This window comes from Phasianus colchicus, chromosome Z (genome assembly GCF_987193195.1).
Source record: "Phasianus colchicus chromosome Z, bPhaCol1.hap1.1, whole genome shotgun sequence".
Taxonomy (NCBI): domain Eukaryota; kingdom Metazoa; phylum Chordata; class Aves; order Galliformes; family Phasianidae; genus Phasianus; species Phasianus colchicus.
In genome coordinates this window covers 3,406,506-3,412,505 of record NC_143476.1, presented here as the reverse complement: position 1 = coordinate 3,412,505, position 6,000 = coordinate 3,406,506, and the positions used below count along the sequence as shown (strand labels likewise).

Sequence of the window (6,000 nt, the reverse complement as noted above, 5' to 3'; positions counted from 1 at the left end):
TATACATGCTGCTTTAAAATGAGGTTCCTTGGCAGTAGATTGGATTAGCACTAGCTCTCCTTCTTACAGGTTGCGTCATTTATTTCAGCACCTTTTAAGTAAAACTAAAGAGGAAACTGAAGATTCATTGACTCAGGGCAGCAGGTCACACATAACTGCATAAGGTGGTGCTCTCAGGCTTACCAGTGGAGAGCAGAACCATTGTAGTAGTGAGAATGGAAAGTGTGGGCTGTGGTAGAAATGTGTTCAGGCTAGGAATCACAAAGTGCTGTGTAACTTAACGTGGAGCTTGGCATAAAGTGTGGGCTTCAGCTCTTAATGTGAAAACACAATTTTCTTATTTCCACAGAAGTGTATTTCCACCCCCAATAGTATATAAAGTGTTTGATATTTTCATTGCAGCTGGATGTGTTCGATGCTGCAGAAAGATACAAGCAGGCTGGCCATCCATTGATTGTGCTTGCTGGGAAGGAATATGGTGCAGGAAGCTCAAGAGACTGGGCAGCCAAAGGGCCGTTCCTCTTGGTAAGTAACTCAAGTAAAGTAGGAGGAGGAGAATACTTAGAAGTTCACTCACTTTTTCAGGATGAGTAGCTTACAGCATTATCGTAGGTAGCTTATTCTCATTCTGGATATCAGAAGCTATTCTGAAGTACAATCTGAATCCAAGAGCCACAGTACATTTGCAAATATATTCAAATATTCATAGAGCCCATTTAGGCAGGAATGCATGACTGAGCTTCAGCTAGCTTTCTATACACCAGCAAGGCCATTTTCTTTAGTCTTGCATCATACAGCCCAATAAGCCTTGGGTCTGCTTCAGACTGCTTTCTTCAGCTTGCTTATCAGAGAAGATATAAAGTGCATTAAGTGAAGTATTAGTGAACTTGATATTTAGCATTGCTTCACCATGCAGGTCAGGAATTCCTATCAATATTGTTATTGGATCATGGTGTAAATCCAGGTACAGTGGAACATCTGTCTTGTTCTGTATCCTGTCCTACATTATTCAGCAGCCTTTTCAAGGTGATTCAAGTTTTCTTGGTAAGCAGTTTTTGAATGCAAAAGTTGTGTGCATTTTTAAGCAACGAATTAAGAGGGTTAGTGTTTAGGATTTCATTTGCCTGAGTTTTTAAAATTACTATTGCAATGGTGAATTTTGTGTAAACTGTATTTGCACGTAGGCATGTAAAGATCAGTAAAATGTACATCTGGAACATCTAGGGTAGGAGAACACTGAAGTAGCAAAAATTACAAAAATTACTATTGGTACTCTACGTGTAACACAAAGAAGTCTACAGAAAACACACAGGAAAATTACACAGAATTCCCAGAAAAGTGCGTGTACTTTTTTGGCAATCTTTCTTTTTAAGATGTTTAAAAGTTGACATATAATCAAGTTATTGTGGACAGTCCACTGAGTAGCAGTACCTACTGACTAGTGACAGTCAGTAAATGAAAGGTTACCAGTTTTATTCCTGTGAGAACAGAAGGTCTATCCTGAGCCATCTGGATAAGCATACCCATTGTGTACTTCCCAGGGCGTCAAGGCTGTGCTTGCTGAAAGCTATGAGAGGATTCATCGGAGCAACCTTGTAGGGATGGGAGTGATTCCTCTGCAATATTTACCTGGGGAGGATGCAAGGACTTTAGGACTCAGTGGAAGAGAACGTTACACAATTATAATTCCTGAGAATCTAAAACCACAGATGAATATCGAGATCAAGGTATGAAATGCCTAAGGGCTGCTACTTGAATCAACTGTCTCTACAAACAGTGTTTTTTCCAGTAATCTCTCTTTTCAGGAAGGCAAAAGAATTGAGGGCAGGGTATTGGACTAGATGATCTTTTGATGTCCCTTCCAATCCCTGACATTCTGTTATTCCAAGGAAGCAGTAATTCTCCCATCGTTGAAAGCAATGATGGGAGATAAAAGCAGCATTCTTAAACAGCTTCATTCATCACAAAGCAGTCCTGTATTGTGGAGTAGCCTACAAATGCTGTCTATGTACTCCCAATTAACATCCTGAAATTGGGAAAGCGTAGATCCCAGCGAATTCATCAGTTTATTATAAAGTCACTGATGAAAATAGCTTTCAGCAAAACTGAGGTAGTTTGATTCACTTCCTGCTCCTGTCTTTCTTCTTCCCATACAGAGCTCTAGTGAATGCTAATGCAATTAGCGTTGCTGTTGTACCTAAGCAAGGAGAATGACTACACAGAAAAACATTGATAGTTAGTATGACCACTTGATTGAGTGGTCAGCTTACGTGCCACTAGGCTTGTATCAACCTTAAATCTGTTAAGAGACAGTAAGTGCGGTGCAAGGAGTCTCCATATTCTGCTTATTATGGCTTGTTTCAAGCCAACTTACTCTGAAGATGTTGGCTGTGGTCTGGTGTGGCCCCTTGTCTTAAAAAGAAGTACTGATGTCTACTTGCTGTTCATTTGAGCTATTAAGATTAGAAAACTATCATAACAGCCTGTATTTTACTATCATGCGATAAGTTCTGCTGCTTGAACAATTCTCTTTGACCTCAACAGCTGGATACTGGGAAAACCTTTCATGCCATCATGAGGTTTGACACGGACGTGGAACTCACTTACTTCCACAATGGAGGCATTCTGAACTACATGATTCGTAAAATGGCATCATAATCAAAAATACTGGGCACAGCCTCGCAGGTACAGGCCTGCTTTTGGTGAGCACGACAAAACTAATCAGTAATAATGAAGTTAGAAGAACGAACCGTAAACTGAACAGTGGTTTCTTGGATTTTTGTTCTTTTAAACAGGCCTTTTGAAAGGCTTGCTGACCATGCTGAATGATTCTGTGTATCAGGAAACTTGTCACTTTTGCCCATTAAAGAAAACAACTTTTTTTTAGTTTTGAATGGCAACTGAAAATTGTAGTTGGATTTGATTTACTTTACGTGGTGCAAAAGTCATTAAAATGCTGACAGAATCTGTGGAACTATTGAAGATCATATGCTGGTTTTTATGTATTTGGTCCATTTCCTTTGACTGCTAAGTTCAGTTCTGTGTTATATTTAGTGGTCCAAAAACTAACTGACAGCATACGTTTAATTTTTATTCCTTCCTGATTATCTGATATTGACTTCCTTTCTTATCCAGCTGACCAGATTCTGAATCTAATATTGAAATTAATCATCTAGCTGTTTATTAATTCAAAAGAAATGTGAGCTCTGTTACTTTAAAATCTAAGCCTTTGTGGAAAGGTGGACCTATGGGGATAATATTTCTAATGGATAAAATTAAACTTATTTTCAAGGAGTTCAGTGTGTTGTTTCATGTTATCCTAGGTACTAAGATACAGAAGAAAGCTTCAACTTTATTTTCTCATTGTCTGTATTGGAGCAGGACCCCACCAATCGTATCCTGTCATATTTTAATTCTCACTTGTTTCTTTGAATAATCCACATGAGACAGGATGGCAACGAAAACTGTCCAACGCTAGCAGTCTTCTGTAGCTCAGCATGATACTGCTGATTTAATTCCTTCCCCTGTTCTGTGTCCTCAAGAAAATAATTTACCACACTCCCAAGATCTACATCAGCAAGTTTATGACAGTGAGCAACCAGTAATAGTAATACAGTCACTGAAGCCATACCCATGTACAGTGATAACAAATACCTTCTTACTCAGAGATAAACAAGGTGATAACACTAACCCTTATTCCTAACTGTACGTAGAGCAACTGCCAAAACCATTAACAGTGGAGAAATTCTTTCAGAGTAATCTCTTAATACTTATATTTTCAGTGCACTTCGCACCCGCTCTGTTGGGCTGGAGTGCAGTGTAATTAGTTTTGAAAGAAATCAAAGGACTGGAGGAAGGGACAGAGATTACACTGTACCTGCAACAGCCTGCTGATGACAGCAGCACTGCTGAGGCTGCACCTGAGGTACTAATCTCTCTAGTTATGGGACTCCCTGAGAGAAAGAAAAGCTGGGTCTGTTCAGCTTACGGAAGGCTCAGGGCCAGCTCAGCCACCCGTGTGTACAAATAGCCAAAGGGACAGCACACAGAAGATGGATGCAGGCTCCTATCGGTGCAGCAGCAGGACTGGAAGCAATGGGCACACATTAAAACAGGAGGTTCTGACTGGAGATCAAGAAACACTTTCTCACCGAAGGTGACTGCGCACATTCACAGGTTGCCCTGAGGAGTTCTGGGTGCTCCATCTTTGGTGGCATCCAGAAGGCTGGGCATCTTGCTGCAGGTAGGAGGCTCTGCCTGAGCAGAGACTTTGGACAAGATGACCTCCAGAGATTCTTTCTAACCTCTGCCATTCTGTGAAACATCTTGAGAGCTGTTAATGTGGTCATCATCTTCAGCACTGTTTGGTAAGAAATACACAGCTTTTGGTTCAAACTCTGAAAAAATAAATCATCTGACAGGCCAGTCTTCTTCAAAGTCTTTGTTCCCAATATTGGTGAAGGGGAGGCATTATCATATTGGAAACCATCCTTTCTTTCATGTTTCTTTTTGGAAGCAGCTGTATGAACAAATTTAATGGGTTAAAAACAATGCCCAGAAGAAAGAAATTGTAGGACTGGATTGCTGACTTCCTGTAGATAGTGCATACAGCTTTCATAATAAAGGAAGGGAGCAGGACACAACACACACCCGTGCTTAGAAAGTTTTTAATTCTTAATGCCATACGACTGTTTAAAAGAGGGCTGGAGATCTCACTGACTAGGATCTAGATAGTTTAAGTAACTTTTGGACTTTGAGTTTATTGTTCAAGGTGCTTTTTCCTTCAGAGTTGAGTAAGGTCATAATTCTTCTACATGCATACATTGCTGCACTATTATTGGGGGCTGGACGTGCTGACCTGTTGAAGTCTCTTCCAACTCCTGTAGGTCTGTGATGGACGATGAAAAGTAATCTGTCTGTCGTCGTGGTTCCAGAAACACTGAAGATTAAGTGCTTTGAAGTGTACAGGTTTAATGGTTTCCCACTTACCTTTAAAACAACTTCTGTTTTTCTTAGCAAAGGCTGGGAAGGAGGTGGGGAGAAGGGATTTGAACACTGATATTTAGACTCAAATCTGATTCTGTGTGAGCTCTGACAGGAGACCTGCAGAATTCATATCAGTATCTCAAGTGATATCAAATACCAGCACGTGAGGACAACAGGATAACAGTGTAAATACTAATCACCATTCAGATTAAGCCTTCAGCCATCTTACAGGGCACTGCCTTTTCTCCCATGGGGCTAGTGGAGGTGAGTTAAGGCAACTTGAGCAAAGTGACAGACCTGCAATGATGGAAGAAAGCAGTGCTGTCAATGCTGTCACTGCCATACAGAAATGCCTCCCCCAGGCATCCTGAAGCCATGCCCTTTGTTGGCTGAACCGTGCCACCTTTCTTAAAGGTGGATTCAAAAAGATGCTCTTTCTTATGTAACTTAGTTGGACATTTCCCTCCACTCGTTGCTGTACCACGATGTTTACATCATTAAGAATATCCCAGTGTTCCGCATCAGAACATCACCAGTGGACCAGTGGGAGTTAACGAGTCAATGTTGTGGTTCCCCTTATTGCCTTCTGTGGACTCTTTGAGCATCCTGATGGGATACCTCCTTTGGTAAATGTAAAAGGAGAACTGGTTTCAACGGATGGAGAGAAGGCCGAGGTACTGAATGAGTTCTTTGCCTCGGTCTTCACCGTCAGCCAGGACTCCTTCTGTCCCTGAGCCCTGCATCCCTACACCTCTGGGTGGGGACTGGGGTGGTAAATCCCCCCCCGCTGTGAGGGCAGAGCAGGTCCGAGACCGCCTGATGAGACTGAATGTGTACAAGTCTATGGGGCCGGATGGCGTGCATCCCAGGGTTCTGAAGGAGCTGGCTGAGGTGGTTGCCGAGCCGCTCTCCATCATATTTGAGAAGTCGTGGCTGTCTGGTGTAGTCCCGGATGACTGGAGGAAGGGTCACGTCACTCCCATTTACAAGAAAGGGAGCAAGGAGGACCCCAAG

The 6,000-nt window shown here is 41.9% G+C and overlaps 1 long non-coding RNA gene across 1 annotated transcript; it reads left to right on the top strand.

Moving 5' to 3' along the window:
• The first annotated feature begins 367 nt into the window (after nucleotides 1–367).
• On the top strand, nucleotides 368–3,294 carry LOC149912245 (uncharacterized). The gene is made up of 3 exons (XR_016462109.1): nucleotides 368–525; nucleotides 1,542–1,727; nucleotides 2,545–3,294. It is a non-coding gene; the product is annotated as an uncharacterized LOC149912245 (long non-coding RNA).
• Nucleotides 3,295–6,000: the final 2,706 nt, after the last annotated feature.